The 20,446-nt window shown below is 37.4% G+C and overlaps 2 long non-coding RNA genes across 2 annotated transcripts in view; both read left to right on the top strand.

Moving 5' to 3' along the window:
• Positions 1-20,446, top strand: part of LOC309499034 — a 322,784-nt gene that overhangs the window by 292,355 nt on the left and 9,983 nt on the right. The window lies entirely within an intron of this gene.
• Positions 4,863-7,594, top strand: LOC309499878. The gene is made up of 2 exons (XR_014206388.1): positions 4,863-4,951; positions 5,678-7,594. It is a non-coding gene; the product is annotated as an uncharacterized lncRNA (long non-coding RNA).

The raw sequence follows: 20,446 nt of genomic DNA, 5'->3' as shown, positions 1-20,446 counted from the left end.
TGTCTCCTGCATGTGTAGAATTGATCCTAACCACTACCAAAGATATCAGGCTAGGTAAGGAGCTTTCAGTCTTACAGGTTCAGAGACTGTTAGGTCTCATGGACACAGCGGTCAATGACATTCTATTAGACCTACTGCACATGAGACCAATCCAGTTTTGGCTCAAAAGCAGAGGATAGTTGGAATAGGAGTATTGTGTCTTCCAAAGCTCTTACCTGGGGTGCATAAAGTACTCCCCCTCCGTGACTAGGATAGAAACCAGCCAAGAGTGAGGGGATAGGGTAGTGGAGTGATGCTGTGAAACTGTCGCAGGACAGAGGTGAGGGACGGCTATATATACGGCTTCCTCTTGTGCTGATTGGATGATTACCAAAAGTGCTCCTCCTGAACTTTGTTAAATAAAACTTAATTTAGTATCTGACAATGCGCTGGTTTGCCGTCTATTTATGGTTTTGGTCCTGTACTGCGCTACGTCGCTACGTCATTATGTTTAGCCAATCAGGAATTGACGTGTGTAGATATGTGCTTCAGACACCGGTTAATACAAAGCGTTCACACAGCATCTCCCCCCCTCCCCTCAGGGAATTGGGTTATATATGTAACCTGAGAAGTTGTATGTGATTGGTAGGTTTAGAGATAGTATACATATGTACTAATATATTTAATAACGCTGTGCAAATCATTATAAGAATTTTCGATCTTTTTTGATGTTTGTGGATATTTTATATATATTTTGAGATTCATTGCTATCACACAAATAGAAAGGAGCTAGACTTCTGGTATCTGTTCATATGGAATTCGAGCCCAATGCCAATCCCAAACATTTAGTTTATACATTCTTATAAAGTGCTGTTTAAAGTAATGTTCACCACACAGGTACTGAAAGGCTATTTCCTGCCATGTGTACAGTAAGTGCAAGTTTGTCAGCTCCGTCTCGCAATTAGCCCCGTCCCTTCTCATAATTCGATTTACAGCTTCAATAACCTTAAAAGTAAAATAAGCAACTTAAGACAAAGTCGATGAAATTATGCATGACTTTTTGTGAATAATTGAATATTTCCATGGCCGATTATGAAAGAATGGCTAATTTATTAATTGACAGACACAAAGTCGAGTCAAAATGTCTATCCTCAGGGTGGATCTGCTTTCAGAATAACAAGCCCTTGTTAAATAAGTTAAATGAGTAGGTCTCCACGGCAGTACATGCACGTTTACCAGCAAACACCAAAGAAAGAGGATTACACAAACTCTGTTCGCTCAAGCTCACTGGCGTCACAATCTCGGTGGCCCCTGCCGCGCCTCCTCGTGAGATGAAATATTTAACTCCCTGTGTTTATTAGCGGCATGATAGACAAAGGGCTTTTTCCCTTTGACTTGTGCATACTGACATCTGCACATAACAAACAAACAGAAAAGTCTCTTGATCCATTATGGATGACATCCCTCAGTTTTGCAAAAGAGCATTATTAAAGAAATGGGGCCAATGGGGCGAGCTCTCATTTGTCAACATCAACATTTCGTCAATAAACACAAGAATAAGAAGTCACGTTTATGCCACTCTGTTGGATCTATATTGGCTCAAAAAAAAAAAAAAAAAAAAAAAAGATCAGTCATCAAAATGACAATTAGCATAACAAAATATACTGTATATGAGCAAAAACACATTGTGCAGCATTATTAGACATCTGTCTGGAGCACGTTTAAACTTAGGTTGTAGAAAATAATCTAGCCATGTACCATATTGCCACATATTAATAACATTATTTTTGTCTTCAAAGTCTAATTCCTGTGTTGTCTCTAAATGCATTATCTCGTAATACTGTGGCTTAATTGGCAATGGAGGAAGTTAGCAGAGAAACTCCAGACATAACATTCATCTTCATGAAAAACACCCTTCCAAGATCTTTTGGCAGTGCACTTTGACTTTCCCCAAGTTTGGAGATGTCTCCTAAAAGACAGAGCCCCTCCTCCCAGTCTGCTCCAAAAGTTTCTTCAAGGGATCACTGTTTGGCAGAAATGACCCTACTTTCATAATGTCTTTTCCAAGGGTTGTTAGAGAGTAAAACTTTCTCAAGTGTTTTAGTTGAAGATGACCACAAGGACCTTAAAGATGACAGAACATTGTTCAGACAGTCCAGAGGAAGCATTGTCCTCATTTTAAATAGCAACGGTTGGGGTAAAACGCCAGGCAAATTAAAAAATGCTTGTTAAGTTAACAGATTTTTATTTTTATTTTATTTTTTTTGGTATTATAATTAGGACTTCAGCATTTGTTTCTGGAATATTATATATTATATTTCCACAAACATCTAAAAACTAAAAGAACCGCTGTCCTGATACGGTTCATATCTTTCACTGTAGAAAATAAAAATAATAGAAGGCCCAAAATTGGTGAAACATCAGGCAAGATACATCTTGCCCAAAGCTGTTATTCTCTTCTTAATCAAAGTTAAGATTTCCCACCTGATGTCTTTAACATCTGGGTTTTTATGGCTCCTTTGAGACACCAAGGTCTCGCTGGAGTTGTGACCTGATAACATCTGCAAATAAACGATGGCTTTGCCCACATGCTCCAGAGCCGACAGGCCTCTGTGCCGCCCCTCTGTCCTCTCAACGCTTTCAACACCTCCTCAACACCCCCTTAATAAACTTTCTTTCAAAGCTCTGCTGTAAAAATCCACACACTCTCTTGCTGTGTTTTATTAAATACTGTAGCATGCCTCCTGCATTCACTCATATCATATTTTGAAGCTTTTGGACATGTAATGTTCTTCTTGCAAAAGGTTAAAAAATACATTTTTATTTCCAATTGCAGCTTTGGAAAAGGCGAAGGGAAGACATCTGCCTCAGCTAGAGGCATCAAAGAAATCCAAAGGAGAGTTTTAATACTACATGTGTGGTGGAGGTGTGGTGAACTCTCCACTTTCATTTTGCCTTCCTCTATAAAAGCTTGAAAAACACTTTTAATAGAGCCAGATTTATGAGATGCCGTAGGATACAGCTGCTCCACTCAAAGAAGTGGACAACTGGTGTTTTTTTTATTATTATTTTGAAATAAAGGATACTCAATTGTCTTTTTAAAAGAAGTTCACTAGCTTAAGACAATGAAAGACAATACTTGTGTCAAATAGTTGACTCTCCTATGTTGAGCTATGGTTTGGTATGTCAGTACAGTTTTGTTTACACTATTTGTACATAGTCAAAAGAAAATAGTTGTGAGTACAGAAGCATCTATGTCAAATCGAGGGGCATGGGTGGCAACTTGTATATACTTTCAGATTGCATAATTTTACTTATTTGTCATTTTCAAAATTGCAGAATTATATAACTCAGAGGCTGAATAAATATTTGCCTATAATGTCTAAATTCATTGAGTTATCAAAATAAGTTTAGAAAAGGGGCAGGGGTCTTCATTTTAGAATTTTGAGTTTCAAAATAAGGGACAGTGTGTAAAAACACCTATTTTTAAACTATTTTAATCAAATAATAATAATAATAATAATACAAATAAAAACATTAAAATGGTTTAGTTAAAACATGAATGATCTTGTCTGTGTACTATTTTCAATATGAATGCAGGTCAAAAGGGATTTGCAAACAGTTTTTGTAATTTAGGTCACCCCAATAACCAAATTCTGCTTTAATGTGCGAATAAAAGAGAGATTTGAAAGATACATCTCTGATTCAGATTCAGCTCTGGAAAGATACAAGGATGGATCCACTGTCTATACTATATCATATGCCTTAGTCACTCTGTCTGGATGTCGCTCTCACTCTTCCTGTCTCTCTCTCAGTCTCTCCTCTCGGGGAACTCCAGTGTCTGCTTTTTTCACTGCATTCCTGTTGATATATGCTGCTTGTCATGAAAATTCTCACGGAACCAAATATGAGAAAATAAGAGAGGGTGGGTAAAAAAAAAAAAAAAAATCACATCACATCCAGCTAAGAGATTTTCTTGTACATTCTAGAGTAAGAGAAAATAAACAAATAGCTGAAGATGAGGGGGGAGAATAGAAAAGTGTTTCCATCACCACTCCAGCTGTTTTCCCAGGGAGGAGCTGGACTTAATGCAGCCTTATGCAAGTGACTTAGAATTGACAAATCCTGTGCTTACAGAGGTTGTATTAATGATCCTCATTATCTGGGCCACTTTATGAGTAGTCATTAAACAATGAGATTAGCATATGGAACAGAAACCTGTTTGCTTTACATCTGAGAGACAATTGGAAGGTTCTCGCTACCCTTGACAATTCAGGCCTGCAATGGTCTCTGATTACTCAGAAAACAAGACACGTAGATGTGCTGAGCAAGCAAAGGCCTCTGACTTTGAACTGATTAGCTGTTTGATATTATTTCAACTAAGCACAAGATTTTGTCTTCATGGATGAGGACAGTTTATTAAAGTCTTAAAGGAATAGTTCACCAAAAATTAGCTCACCTTCATATCATTCCAAACCTATTTTGATATTTTGAAATCTGCTTTTGTACATAAAATTAAAGTCAAAGGGATCAAAACAACATTGGACTGCATTAACTTACAATTTTTTTCCAAATATCTAAATATTTTGTATTTGCAGAAGAAAGTTAAGTTAGTGTATTGTACGATTTGGATGTGCCATCCATTCAGTCTTGAACAGCAGGTATTTGCAGTTTGGCCCTTGACTTTTTCTGAAGAACTCAGGGAATAATTTGTCGGAGTGTTTGAGAAACAGAAAAAGCCTGGCATGAACTGTACTTGAACCCAAAGCCTGTGAAGACTACGTCAAGAGGTGCTTCGATTTTTCCCTCCCTCACTCTCTCTCTCTCTCTCTCTTCAACCATGATCAAAAGTTCAGAACCCTGTATGTTTTGTATTCACGAAGGAGAGAACCTTTGAAACCCTTTGGATTAGAGAGTGTTGTCAGCCCACGTTAAAGGAGAGAGGAGGAAGGACAGCTCACAGTTCACAGAGGTAAGTGAGTGAGTGAGTGGACGAGTGAGTGAGTGAGTATGCATGCATGCATGCAGCAGTATGCATTTATCCACCTTGTAGTCCAAACTGGGAAAATGTCATAATGAAGGTGTTAGAAAGTAGACACTGAAGAGGTTAAGACCAAATTAGTCTGGGTCGTAAGTCTTCCACTTCCTTGGTAGCAACACCTAATCTTATTTTAATGGCAGCTGGATAGAATAGCCATACTTTAAGGGTAGTGCTATTTTCTATGGGATCATCCAGCTGAATTAGAGTGTGATTGAGCTAAACATGTGTCCCAGCGGTCTCCAGCTTGGACAGCTGCCCACCTCTGCTTCACTTGTCCCACACTAAATGTTTTTTGACAACCCTCAAGTGGTTACTGACAGCATTCCAGCCATTAAGACATGGGGAATGAACACACAAACTATAACTGATAATTATCATACTGTATAATCTAGAATTAGCATTGCAATTGTGTCATCCCTCTTGTGCTAACTTGGACAACAGCATACACAACATGTTGATAAGCAAATGTATGTGTGCAGATATACATATTTGCAAAATATATGTGTGTGTGTGTGTGTGTGTGTGTGTGTGTGTGTGTGTGTGTGTGTGTGTGTGTGTGTGTGTGTGTGTGTGTGTGTGTGTGTGTGTGTGTTTGTGTAAATTGACAAATAATGCAAGGAAATGATAACATTTATAATTGTGCCCAAATACTTTTAGGGCCACTGTAAACAGCACAAAAAATAGTGCGGTGGGAGCTTCATGGAATGGGTTTCTATGGCCGAGCAGCTGCATGTAAGCCTCACATCACCAAGCAATGCCAAGCGTCGGATGGAGTAGTGTAAAGCACACCGCCTTTGGACTCTGGAGCAGTGGAAACGTGTTCTGTGGAGTGACATTTCATGCTTCTCTGTTTGGCAGACTGATGGGCGAGTCTGAATTTGGCGAATGCCAGGAGAAAGTTGCCTGCCTGACTGCATTGTGCCAACTGTAAAGTTTGGTGGAGGAGGTATGATAGCATGGGACTTTTTTTGTGTGATTGGGCCTGGCCCCTTACTGTACTTCCAGTAAAGGGAAATCTTAATGATTCAGCATACCAAGAGATTTTGGAAAATGCTATGCTTTGGACTTTGTGGGAAAAGTTTGGGCAAGTCCCTTTTCTATTCCAGCATGATTGTCCCAGTGAACAAAGCAAGGTCCATAAAAACATGGTTGGATGAGTTTTGTGTGGAAGAACTTGTCTGGCCCATACAGAGCCCTGACCTTGACCCCATCGAACACCTTTGGGACTAAATGGAATAGAGATTGTGAGCCAGGCCTTCTCATCCAACATCAGTGCCTGACCTAACAAATGCTCTACTGGATGAATGTGCAAAAATTCTCACAGAAACACTCCAACATCTTGTGGAAAGCCTTCCCAGAAGAGTGGAAACTGTTATAGCTGCAAAGGGGGGACACAGTCCATATTAAGTATTTAGAATGCAATGTATTTAGATGACTTGAAAAACAGAGATAATCTAAACATTGTTGCAATCATGTGTTTATTGTCTTCATGTTTCATCAGTCAAAACTTCTTTAGGTGCTTTCACACTAGCAGTTTAGTTTAAAACGGGGCACGGTTAGCATTAAAAATTGGTAATGTGAAAGCTGTCATGTGGACCCAGGAGCACTCCGGGGTACCAAACCCAAGATTACCTGTAGGAGGTGGTTTGAGTTTGTTAGCATGAATGTCAAAGCAACTCAGACTCGGATGCACACTTGTTCAGGAAGTAACATAACCTGTACATGCATTAGCCCATGACGATGTCTTCAACAAAACACATGTGAGGGATAACAGTGGGGATGATATACCTTGAGCGAGCGAGCAATGTAATCGCACATAGTTAATGCAATCAGAGCGGCAAATGAATGGCTCGCAATCCACTGTCTCCTTAAAAGTGCTTCCTTCACGTGATCCACATACAGTGAACCCAAGTGTTGTTCATTCTGCTGCGTATAATAGCACCAAATTAATTTAAAAAACACAATATATTAACCTGCATCCTGTTTTCCATCATGTGCAGTGCACGTTTGTGATAACGTAAGATGACCGCAAATGCACCACAGTTCGATAGAATCAAGTTGAGTGTGAAACTAGACCAGCACTGAGGGGGGCACAAGGAACAATCATCTTCAGATCGCAGCAAATGTGCCCAGTGTGAAAGCCCACTCTATCTACATGTTATTCAGCTGCAGCGATATCTGGATGCCTTTGTCCATATAAGGGATTTCCTACGAACGTCTTAAGATTTATGACTTTATAAGTCTCACTTACGGACTTTCTACGTGAAGGCGCCCTCCTGCATCCAGTATGAATGAAGCAGACATTACATGAGAGTCTTTAGCACTCCATAATATTCACATTGCTTAATTTTAGGCAAAAATTGAATAAATGTTTATCCTCTCTATATTAATTTGAAGTAAACATAAGAGAATCCATCAATATTTCTCCAAATGTGCACATTTTTTAACTAAATACCCTGAGGGGCATTGTTTAGTCGACTGCTTTTATGAAAACTGTATGAGTTTGATTTTCTTCTCTTCTTGATGGATGCGGCTGATGCTCATATTCCATATTAAAGGTATCAATTCCTTTTATTATTTTCATAACTCCTGACACAAATTCAGAAATGAATGTCACCACGACATTTTTGTAAAACAGAAGTAACACACATATATATACACACACACACACACACACACACACACACACACACACACACACACACACATATATATATATATATATATATATATATATATATATATATACAGTATACAAATAAATAAGTTTATTAAGTTTATAAAGCAATGTATATACAGTACTGTAAGACAAAAGGCATTTGGACACTTTCTAAACCTTTTTAATGGATCTTGTGGATACTCCATTAAGACACCAATGTGAACTTAGGAAGGGGAAATATATTATCTGTTTGCAGATGACACGTTTTGATGTTTTAAATCTGACACAACATTAATTTTTTTAGAATGGGTGTTCAAAAGTGTCCGGGTGTGTTTTGGAGGCCACTACTGAGTCTTTTTGGTTTCACTTTATTTTGATGGTCCCTTTAACACATTCTGTTGACTATAAGTAACGTTAGACCTACATACTAACTCTCATTAGAGTATTAGTAGACTGGTTATTGTTAGAATAAGTTGACATGTAGTTGCAAAGTTACTTATAGTCAGTAGAATATCTGTTGGTGGACCATCACAATATAAAGAGTTAGCAGATAGTAAGACAGTCGACTAATACTCTAATGAGTTGCAAAGTTACTTATAGTCAAGAGAATGTTCAAAAGGGACCATCAAAATAAAGTTTTCACAACATGAATGTCTCTTGTCATGGAAGTTAAACCATATTGTATTGTAGCTAGAGTTATGTATTCATACAACACTATGTTCCTCCAAAAGCAAGAGATTTCTCTCTCTGTTGCCCCCCTTCGTCTCCATCACTTCACCCACTCCTTCTCCAGTGAGCTGGAATCACTTTAATGTCCCACCCAAGCACTCTCTGGCCCTGGAGAGGACGGCTCAGAGTCGCCCATCTCCCCAGCACTCCACTCCTCTCAAGCGCCTCTCTACTCAATGAGCCCAGCTCCCAACTGGGAGGCCCATTGATACCCTGCTTTGGGTCGATTGTTCCCTTTTGGAGAGGGGAGGAGAGGGGTGGAGTGAGTGAGGCCGCCCTAACCCCACCCCTGGGCATTGAGCTTGGCCTAGCAGGTGTAAACATCCAGCACTTCTCTCCCCATGAGTGGGCAGTTAAGAACCTCAGGTAGTCATGGAGAGTGCCTCAGAGGAATTAAGAAATTAGAGAGAGGAGAGAAAAAAGTAGATGAATGGAGGGATTTGGGGTGGCCGAAGGTCGGGGGAGGAGGAAGAGGAGAGAATGAGGATATGGAGAGCGGGCCCAGGTGTTCAGGCTTATTATATGACCCAATATGTTGTGAGCGAGATAACCTTTCGCATTCAGTGGACCCCACGTAAACTTACCGAGGCCTTTTTCATGGTCAGGGAGTCATCGTAATAAAAGCAGGGAGCTCATGTTTCATTGCTGGCACATGCATGTAGGCCTGGTTTTGATATTGCACAGCTACTAACCTCCCTTAGTCCTGAGATGGGAAACTTGACAGTTTTGTCATATATATACATATATACTGTATCACATTTGTACCATTCAAAAGTTTGAGGTTGGTAAGATTTTTAAATGTTTTCGATAGAAGTCTCTTACTCACCAAGGCTGAAAGACATTTATTTGAACGAAAACACAGTCAAAACTGTAAAATTGTGAAATATTATTAGAATTTAAAATAGGCCTAACTACTGTCTATTTTAAGATATTTTTAAATGTAATTTATTCCTGTGATGGCAAAGCTGATTTTTTTTAGCCTCATCCGAAGGTGTCACACGGTCCTTCAGAAATCATTCTAATATGCTGATTTGGTGCTCAAGAAACACTTATTATCAATGTTGATTATCAACGCTGCTTAATGTTTTTATGTATTCTCTTTTATGTATAAAGTATTTGATAAAAAAAAAAAATTTCAGGTAAAAATATGGGATAATTTCTTCTCACCATATAGTGTCAGAGGTCTGGAGCATCATTCTCACATGCTTCCATTTCTGATTTCATTTTAAAGCTGGTTAAAATTCCAAACTGACCAATCAGTATGTTCTATGAGTTGAGAAGTTTACCTGACATCATACTATTATCATATGGCAAGAAAATGTGTGCATTATGCTGGAAGTTTGGAATGAGAAGGTTTTAAAGGGAAGCCCAGAGCTCCAGGACTGCCTATCATGTTAATGTGTAAGTGTGTGTAGAAGTGATGTTTCTGTTGACAGTACTGCTGTGGAGAGTGAATGTTTATGGGTAAACAAAAATATGTGTGAAGAGCCAAAAAAAAAAAAAAAAAAAAAGACAGCATTTTAGCATGCACTGGATTAACGATGTGAAAAAAAAAACATGAACATCTATCTGAAATGCATTTATCTTCTCTAGCACGCTACAGAAATGAACCCCTATTAAATGCTTTCATTTGCAGGCAACTTAACACCTGTGTTTTATTCATAAATTTATTTTTGCCTTTCAACAAGGACAGGATGAAGCCTCAAAGTGTGAGTGCCGTTATTTAGTTTGTCTCTCTCCCTCCCTCTCTCACTCCTCACGAAGTGTTATTTACTAGCGAGATATCATCCTCTCTTTAATCCTCTTAGCATTGGATTTCAGTTGTACTTACAGCGTCCTGCACCTGCTAAACTGCTGCCTGCTAAAGCTGCATAAACACACATAAAGGTGCATCATAGGCTATACTGACTCTCTACAATTGAGCATGCAAAGAGAGAGAGGAGAGAGGCTTGGCTTTCTAAGATACTTATTTAGCAGGGACTTGGACTGTCCAATTCAGTCTGAGGTCTTGATGGTAGTATAGCTCAGGATTGGACAGGCGAGTTTCTGCAAAAATCTGTTACAAAATTAAACTATTGAAACTTTGTAGTCTGGAGGTAGCCAACATCAAAAGCTCTTTTAACTGTATGTAGTGCTTAGGCATTAGGTATCAACTCCTGTGTGGATTTAACATTTCCCTGAGCAAGTATCTGTTTGGTGGATGCAAAAATATTTTGGCTTTTAGCATTTGCATAAATGTTCCAATCACTTACATGTTTTAAAACTTCCAAGTTGAAGTAAGTTTCAGTCATTTATAATGTTACAAACAATTTCCATTTCAAATAAATGCTGTTCTTTTGAACTTTCAAAGAATCATAAAAATAAAAGGTATTAGTTTCCACAACAATATTGATCAGTATTGATAATAATAAGAACTATTATTAACTATAGTTAAAGGGGTGGTTGAATATGATTTCACTTCTCTAACTTACTTTAGTGTGTAATGTTGCTGTTTGAGCATAAACAACATCTGCAAAGTTACAACGCTCAAAGTTCAAAGCAAAGGGAGATATTTTCTTTTAAAGAAATCGCTTTTTAAGGACTACAACAAACGGCTGGTAAGGACTAAACGACATTCCTCTCAGGTTAGTGACATCACTAACCCTAAAATTTACATAAACCCACCCCCGGGAACGCGATTTATAGATTATCAAGACAGAATATGGTAATCAATGACTAGAAGATAACTCCACATCAGCTACATAAATTCATCAACTAACCATTCAGAAATGTTGTCTACATGTAGTCACTTCTTCTTGAGTCTCCATTTCTTTCTGACTTCGGTTTGAACATAAAAGGCTAAAGGTTTTTGAAATTTCCAGTGCATGTCTGTGTGAGGTAAAAGGACACAAACTGTTGAAGCTCCACCCCCTGTGCCGGGAGCAGCAGCTCATTTGCATTTAAAGGGACAGACACAAAAACGGTGCATTTTTGCTCACCCTCAAAAAGTGACAACTTTAACATGCTTTATAAAAATATCTGTGGGGTATTTTGAGCTAAAACTTCACATACACACTCTGGGGACATCAAAGACTTATTTAACATCTTGTGAAAGGGCATTATACCACCCCTTTAATTATAACTGAGCACCAATAATAACTGTTAATAATTGAGAATATTAGAATGATTTTTTTAAGGATCTTGTGACTCTGAAGACTGGAGTAATGATGCTGAAATTTCCACTTTACTGTCACAAAAATGTATTGCCTTTTAAATACATTTTCAAATAGAAAAAAAGTTTGGTAACACTTTCAATAAAGACCATGCTTAAAATGAATTATAGCCCCATTTATACTTATTTATAAGTATGGCCTATTACTATTCTATAAATATATTTATAAAGACTATACTGCATTATAAGAACAGTTATAGTCCATAATGTATAACACTGATATGAAAGCTTTAGCATAAGTTCTGCCAGGAAGACTCAATTGTTACGTCACTTATTACCTTCTTCTCATCTAACCAATCATGTTCTAAAACTTGTAGTATAAAAGATCGGTACTTACATATGTCTGAGTTTGCAGATGTTGCAACATTCACCTCCATCCTCCCCACCACCACCAGGATGGTCCCTGTCCATACCTCCCAAGGGGTCGGCTGTGCCCCTGCCTTCGTCTTCAGGCAGGAAATGCAGATTCCGTTACCCTCGGATTGCGAGCTACGCCAAAGAACTTTATAACACAAGCAATACTTACTTGCTTGCTGGGCTGTTAATAAATTAATGAAATACTAAAGTTACTAAAAATTCATTGTAACTATAATATAATAGCACTATAGCGATGCAAGTTTCATCTTTATAAATACATTCATAGAACCATACGACTGACTAATTAATACTTATAAATCAGTGCATAATGGATTATGAGCATGTGCATTGAAAAAGCAAATGCATGACTTATACGTAATTATAAAAAAATTATATAAAATAATATAAATGTAACTATAATTCTTATAATGCAGTATAGGTCTTAATGAGTCTTTATAAATGTATTTATAAAATAGTAAAATTTACACATAAATAAGTATAAGTATAAGAGCTATAATTCATAATAAGCATGGTCTAGATAGATATATCTATGATATAAAAGATCTATCTATAGATCTATCTAAAAGATCATATCTTTCTTATAAGATATGTAAGAAAGAATTTGAAAGTGTTACCAAAAGTTATTTTAAATTGTAATAATACAATATTACTGTTTTTTGTTTGTTTGTTTGTTTGTTTGTTTGTTTGTTTGTTTGTTTGTTTGTTTGTTTGACAAATGCAGCCTTGGTGAGCAAAATACACTTCTTTCAAAAACATTAACACAATCTTAATTACTCCAAACTTTTGACCGGAATTTGCTAATGTGTCATTGAACTTGTTGAACATGAGTTCAAACAAAACAATTATTTTGAAGTCCAAACATCTTTCCTGTTAGAGACCTCAGACAGTGTTTGGCTAACATTGAGTTCAGACATCAGTCTCGCTGGGTGACAGTGGCACTGTGAGGTTCTTAATGTTCACCCTCTCCCTCGAGAGCTCTATCAGACCCCTTAAGAAGCCCTCCCTTCCATCTGTTACTCCTCTGGTTTGTGTGTCTGTGTGTGTGTGTGTGTTCTGTGCACATGTATGTGTGTGAGGTATGGGGTATCTCCAGCTGGAGGCGAACAATATGGAATTTGAAATATTAGCTGCCGTTGTGATTGAACATGGCTCCCTTATCACCAGGTTGCCAGGTAGGTGCACCATAACGATGACTTATCGCCCGGGTGAGTAACAGCAAGTATATAACAAGATTCCTCGACGTGACAAACGCCACCCCCAGGACACACTGTACCCGACCTCTCACAGACAGGGCAACAGATGTGCCCCGATACCTTTAGTTTCAGCATATACACACACATGCCCTTAAAGCTAAATATGGCCTTTTCTAAGTTGAGGTGATAGGGTATAGTCATCTTAATAGGCATTTACCACCTTGTCATCTATCTATCTATCTATCTATCTATCTATCTATCTATCTATCTATCTATCTATCTATCTATCTATCTATCTATCTATCTATCTATCTATCTATCTATCTATCTATCTATCTATCTATCTATCTATCTATCTATCTATCTATCTATCTATATCCATCCATCCATCCATCCATCGATATGAGATATAGATGTGAGATATATTAGGCAAATTCAGATGGTCTTCTCAATATATTACAGTATTAAGCTAACATTTAGAGCTAATTATTACAGTGTCTGTGACGTATGATCTTAGATGATCTAGCCTCCCTCCCACATAAGGAAAACTAGGGATACTTTTAATACTTAAAAATGTCCCTTTTTGTTGTAGTGATATTTAATTTTGAGAAACAAGAAGCTTTTTCATTTTTAGAAACAAGTAAATGCTTTGCTTCCGGGTTTATTATTTATTTTTTTAAACCGTGTATTTTTGTAGAAAGAAATTGCTGTTCTGAAACTGCATGATAATGGAGCTAAATTATTCATAATGATTGATAGTGTTACTGTGAAGGGAATTACAATGCCCTATGATTGTTCCATAATACGACAATGTTTTGTGTGTGAATGTTTTCTTTTTCTTGTCTTTCTTGTTCCATTTGCAAACAAACAAACAAACAAAAAAACATATATGTTCGTAAGAACTCGGGTTTCCTGTAGCACTGGGGTGAAATGTCCCTCATGAGGGACAACTCATGGATAGTGTCGGACAAGGTCAGAGGTACAGTCACAGGGTTCAAGACTGACTTGTCGCTGTCCTAAGTGGTCGACATTTGCTATTTGGCTTCCCATGTATAGGAGTGTATGTGTGTGTGTGTGTGTGGGAGTGGAGTCAGGGGAGTCACTCTGAAGTATTTGGAGGCTTATCATGTTGCATGTCAGAAGAACTGACCAACCTTGCTTCAAGCCAAGGACTGCTGACCTCTGACCTAAGTGTTAAACCAAAAACAGATGCCTCTGAACTGACTCATATCCGGCCCTTAAATAAGCTGGTGAGGAATTTTTTACCACCTTCGGACTGTTATTTGTATAACTTTATATGCGTAGCTTATGTAAAACTGAAGGCTATTTAGTTTGACTTTGTATTTTATAAGTGCCTCCTGATATTCTAGCTTTTATTTTGAAGTTATTTCTCCTTGTCTTGTCTTATATTTCCTTGATCCTTCTCTGATTGTATCCAAATGTTTCATGCTAGTTAATATGATCCCCATGAATCTACAGCCAGCATGTTCTGTTGCATTGTTTGATGTAGCAAGTTTTCAGCTCTGCTTATGTTTTTGAGTAATTATATTGTCTTGTGATGCCTTTATGACAATTCTACCTAAATAATGATTAAATTTAGGAACTGAACCTCAGTTCGCCAGTTATTAAGTCGTGCACTCTGGTAAAATGCAAAGATTCTGATTCAATTGATTTACAGTATTGAGTTTACTGTTGTTAAACTCCCATTTTTGTGTTCTGATATCAGTAAAGGTTTGGTTGTCGTCCTGAGTTGAAGCAGAATGGTTTGTCAACAGCAAGGCTCTTTTGGCAAGGTCACAATGATTCTGTTTACTTTTCAGAAGAATATTTACCCTCTGGGCTTTTTGAAAGCATCCTGTGAAAGTTCAGCCAAGAAAAGCAAAAGGAAAGAAAATATACACTCTCACATCTCAGATCACGGACAGCATTATAAAGTTAGGCTCCAGGATGCCAGGGCTCATTATAAGAGGAGGAATTAGATCTGCATAGTTTAAAGCAACCAGGCCGTGCTCCGTGATTGTCAGTATAATTCACACGACCAATTTAACCACTCTGTTTAGTTCTTAATTTTCTATCACCAGCACAATGCATAATTGTCTTGTGTTTATTACAAATCAAATTACTTGAAAGGGACTTTTGCTTCTAGTTCATTTTCATGTATTTACTGCCAGATCATGAACTGTCCATTATGGTAGACACACAGGCACATTGCAGTAATTGCTTTATAATGTTATGAAAATGGCCGTTTAATATAATGATTATAACCACCAAAAAATTGGCCTAAAATTGTTGAATACTGAATGTTAGTTGTAATGAAAGCCTTTTGTGTTCTTTTTTAGTTCTTAGTGATATTCAGGGACAGTTTAGGCAATAATAACATTTGGGACAGATTCCTGAATGCAAACTTGCGTGGGGCGGATTAAACCATCAATAAGCACTATCAGTAGTGTTAGGCTCCAGACTAATGATTTATACTCCCTAACATGGGACTGATCTCTATCAGATTGATGAATGCACCAACCAATCATGTTCCTGCAAACCCACAGCATGTACATACACCAATAAGTGATGATAAACGGCTCCCGTCAGAGTTATTTATGCATTGAAGGGGGCCTAGCATTGGCCTGCTGTGGGGTGGAGTTTCCATAGTCGTTCTCCAAGTCGGTAGGTGGTCTCTTTTTTTTTTTTTTTTTCTCTCACTTGCCTGGTCTCATCTTCCTCTGATCTAGAGGTTCTGCTTAACCTCCCTTGCAGATGGCTGAGGGATGCGTCCCAGCTAGGGAGAAGCCTGTGGCCCATGGTTCATCCCACACAATCTTACAACAGAACCCCCCCACACACGCAGTTTATGTTCCTCAGATGCCTGTGGTGGACAGGGAGGGATACACATGGGGCCATAAATGGGCTTGTCATGAAGGAACATGGTTCTTTTACATCCTCTCTGTTTAACACGTTTATGTGTGGGTGTAATCTTGTGTCCACTGTGTTTATGTCATAGCAGAATTGTTGTAATTACAAGTTCCATCTATTTGTCTGGCTATATCTTCATTTTTGTTAGTTAGTTACAAATACTGTATGTGCATTTTAATGCATTTTCATCTCAAGTCTACTGTCCATGAACCATGTTTTATTGGACTGTGGTGGTTTAAATTCATTGAGGATTATTTTCCCAGCTGACAGATTTTGAACAAATTAAGAACTTAAATCCTGTGTAGGTTTAATCTTCATTTATTTTATTTTATTTAATTTTTTATTTATTTTTTAGCATGGAACGAGAGCTTACAAGGTATTAAATCACACAAAATGTATTTATTTATTTGTTTGTTTGTTGTTTCCCACTTTATATTAAGTTACTTTATACTACTAATATTGAAATTAATCATTTGATCCAATGCATTGTTTTTTTTTCCATGTAAAAAATACCTGCATGTAATTACAGCTGTAATTATTTTTTGTAATTAGTAAAGACACCTTATAGAACGTGTGACCATTTGCTACATAACAAAGTATTCAATATGTGTGTAATTAGTATATTGTATCGTTTGTATATGTATTGTTAGTGTAATTTGTATATTGTATAATTTTAAGTTAAAGTCAACAAATGTGATTCAGTGATCTATATACATACTTACATACATACATACTACATACATACTGTGTTTTGAGGGCAACTTTAACTACTGTTGTGTACTAAGTGAGATTATTAGCCTACTATTATTTATTTAATTTATTATTATACCATTTTTTTTCAATCTTGCCGTCTTAATGTTTGGCCACCTTCAGTTGTCTTATGAACAAATATTCTCATATTTTTTAGTCTTCCTGAGCTGATCAGGGTCAGTTTTTATTGTGCAGGTGAGCTATGTGCTGCTGACCTCAGAGCAATGCTTTATGAGCTTTCTCCTTTCATCCTCTTGTTTGTTTTCCTCTACGTCTCCTCATTTTCTACTGTACGTTTAGTCTGAAAATGTACAAGTTTTATGGATGAAGAGAGGATACAAGCAGTAGTGTGTTGCTGAAAGACAGTTCATGTGTATGTGTATATGTGTGTCGGGTCACTTATATTGGACAATTCAGCAATGCTGAGAGTGCTTGCCTGTAAATGTCATGTTTCTTCAGACAGCGAGGACAGATGAGGTGCAGACTGTGGTACGACTTAAAACCACACACTCTTAAATGCACAGGTGTCCTAATGTGCTTCCAGTCAGAGCAAGGGTCTGGGAAGTGCATCTCCATGTGCACATGGACTCTTTAATTGCCGAAGTTTCCAACCCCAAACTGTTAAACAGACATTGGACCATTGCGCTCGAGCCATCTAAACTAAAGTGACAGTTATTGGCCCCTCTCGCCCAGGAAAAAAACATTGAGCTATTTCCTGTTGTGTCCCATTTCGCAGTAGGAGTGTATTCCCATGCATTTGATATGGCCACATTAACCATGCACTTGTGAGCTCAGTCCATAACTCATGACTCAGGTTGAAATTTACAGCTCTTCACTACATTATAACATTCTCTGCATGTGTTTTTTTCCCTATTGACCAAATTCCCATAATACCTTTCTTCATGAAGTGTGCCACATGAAATGTGTATGTACTGCCTGTCAGGCATTTTGGCTTGAACAGTGCTCTTGGTTATAATAGAATAGGTGATGATGGGTAATACAGGGTTTAGATGAAGTTTTGTTTTAGCATATTGATTCTTGAAGTGATTTACATTTGTTACAAAGTGCACTTCTTTTCTTGAAGTCATCCCTAGTGAAAAATTAATATACTAAAATGTATTTGAAATACATTTATTTTATGCTAAGTATACTACAAATACATTTACATATTTATGTACTTACTGTATACCCTGCAATTGTACTTTTAGTATACTAAATTGTTATACTTAAAATCTGCTAAATTTGAACGACAAATTTTGTACTTAATGCACTTAAGTTATCCAGAAATAGTGCTAAGGGTCCAACTAAATATATAGGAGCAACTTTCTGCTCTTATGTTTACTCCGTGCACTGTCAAGTGCTTCATCATATTTGTCATGGTATCAGTCTTTGCAGCAATTATTTTACCGCAAATACTACATCGCGCGCTGTTGGCATCGAGCCTGGAGAAATGTAGCCAAACTTTTGATCGACTTTTCCACATCTAGGGGGTTGGGACGCTTACACACTTCAAGTGAGCTACGTCTCTGAGTGTAACCGCGTAAACTATTGTTTTTAGTGCTTATTGGCTCACTGACGTTGACGAGTTAACCCCTTAGGTATCGAAATCTGGTCTCGAACAACAAGTCATTTTTCGATACTCGATAGTATCGAGGCAATTCGGTCGGTACCTAAAAAGTATCGAACTTGGTACCCAGCCCTAGCTATCCCACGTAAGAACGAGCCTATGATTGAATCTGGAAATAGAGAAAAATAACTGAGAAAAATTATAAATAGTCCTCAGATGCCATGTCCGTAATTTATAGCAAAACATCTAGCATTAATTTGATCTCAACAGATTCATTAAAATGAGATATTACCCCACCATCAACATCATTAACCAACGTGGATGAACGACCAATGTCAGCCCCCACAGACTGACGTAGATTTGTGGGGGCATGTTTGAACGAAGTGTTTTAGGAAGGCGTGGCTGAGCCTTAACTTTTACAAAGAATATCTCTTCGGGTTTGAGACATTGAGCTTTGTAACTCTGCAGATCTTATACATGCACAAACAGCTATAACACACTATGACCCCTTTAAGCTGTGCCATATTTATAAAGATTACTTTATTGTTTTTGAAACAAACAATAATGATGCTGTTAGCACACGTCAAGTTACTTGGAATGCCATTCAAATGCCATTGTATGCGTATTACCTGTTCCCACATGCGTATTACCTGTTCCCACATGCGTATTATGTGTTCACGGGGTGTTTCTTGACAAATTGACATCGCCAACTCCTGGCCTGGCATGCATAATACAGCCTTTTTAGTAATTTTCGCAGATCTTTGTGAACGGGGATCATTTTGACAACATTGTCGTCTGTTTTAAGTAGGCTACCTCGTTGTCGTCTATACACACCCTAAGACTCTCTCTATATACTCACCTCTACAGTTCAGCATTTCCTGGTGTTAGTAAAGGAACATATATCTGTTTACTGCTGCTTCTTATGGACAGTTTCCACTGCCATTTCCTGATTCTCCTACCTGTTTGTGTCTGTTTTATGAACTTACCTGTGTGCTTACCTGTTTTCCACGAGTCATCCTGCAAGTTAAGTACACTGTAAAAATTATTATGAATCATTATCAGAATTATTATGACAAATTCAGTTTTTAAAGTTTATTCAACTATTTAACATGAAAAAGTTGAGAAAAGTTGAGAAAACTCAAAAATGTCCTGCAGCTGGTTTCCTTAAACTTTTAAGTTTTCTCAACTTTTTTTTTTTTTTCTACAGTGTACTTTGGGTTTCCTTTTGAGCTTCTCGGAAGCCTTCAAGATTTTTACCCGTCTATACTTACCTGAGTTTACGATTTCACAGACTATAGTGGCTTTGTGTGTTAAGAGCATTGTATCTATGTTAATATTGATGATCAATCCTGTGAATCACTTGAAGCACTGTGGTGATTTATGGTTTTAAAAATCAATATTGATACTAAAAATGTATATTAATATTTAAGATAGTAATATTTAAGACCATAAATCACTACAGCACATTGCCTGAATACCTACTGTGTTTCCCAAAAGCATTGTGAGCCCAAGTTGATCGTGGAGAAAAGTCACCAATGTTCTCTAAGATCTAGGCTTCCGATGCTTTTGGAAAACAGCCTTGTTTGGTTCTCTGTTTGATAAATAAACTCCTGCACTTGAGTCCATATTTCTCTCTCTCTGTGTGGACTTTTGTTACACTACAAGTGAATCAATATTATAATGCACATATGAAATTAGTTAAAGGTTAACTTTGAACTTTTAAAGATTGACAAATGAGCTTTATATGACAGCACAAAAATAAAATAAGATAAAAAAAAATAAAAATAAAAAAATAAAAAATGAGCATGACCAATTACAATTACAAATGTTTTGTATGTTTACATTTTGAATTATTATTTTATTTATTTTATTATTAACAATGTGTATGTGTAACAGGTTGAACTGGCCGATCAATGGGCTGGTTTCACAGACAGGGCTTAGATTAAGCCAGAATTAGGCTTTAGTAAAATTAAGACATTTAAGGACATGTCTTAGAAAAAAATACATTCCTGGTGTGCATCTTGAGACA

The sequence above is a fragment of the Leuciscus leuciscus genome (assembly GCF_965113295.1).
Source record: "Leuciscus leuciscus genome assembly, chromosome: 5".
Taxonomy (NCBI): domain Eukaryota; kingdom Metazoa; phylum Chordata; class Actinopteri; order Cypriniformes; family Leuciscidae; genus Leuciscus; species Leuciscus leuciscus.
The sequence above is the reverse complement of the archived record's forward strand: the minus strand, read 5'-3'. Positions and strand labels throughout refer to the sequence as shown.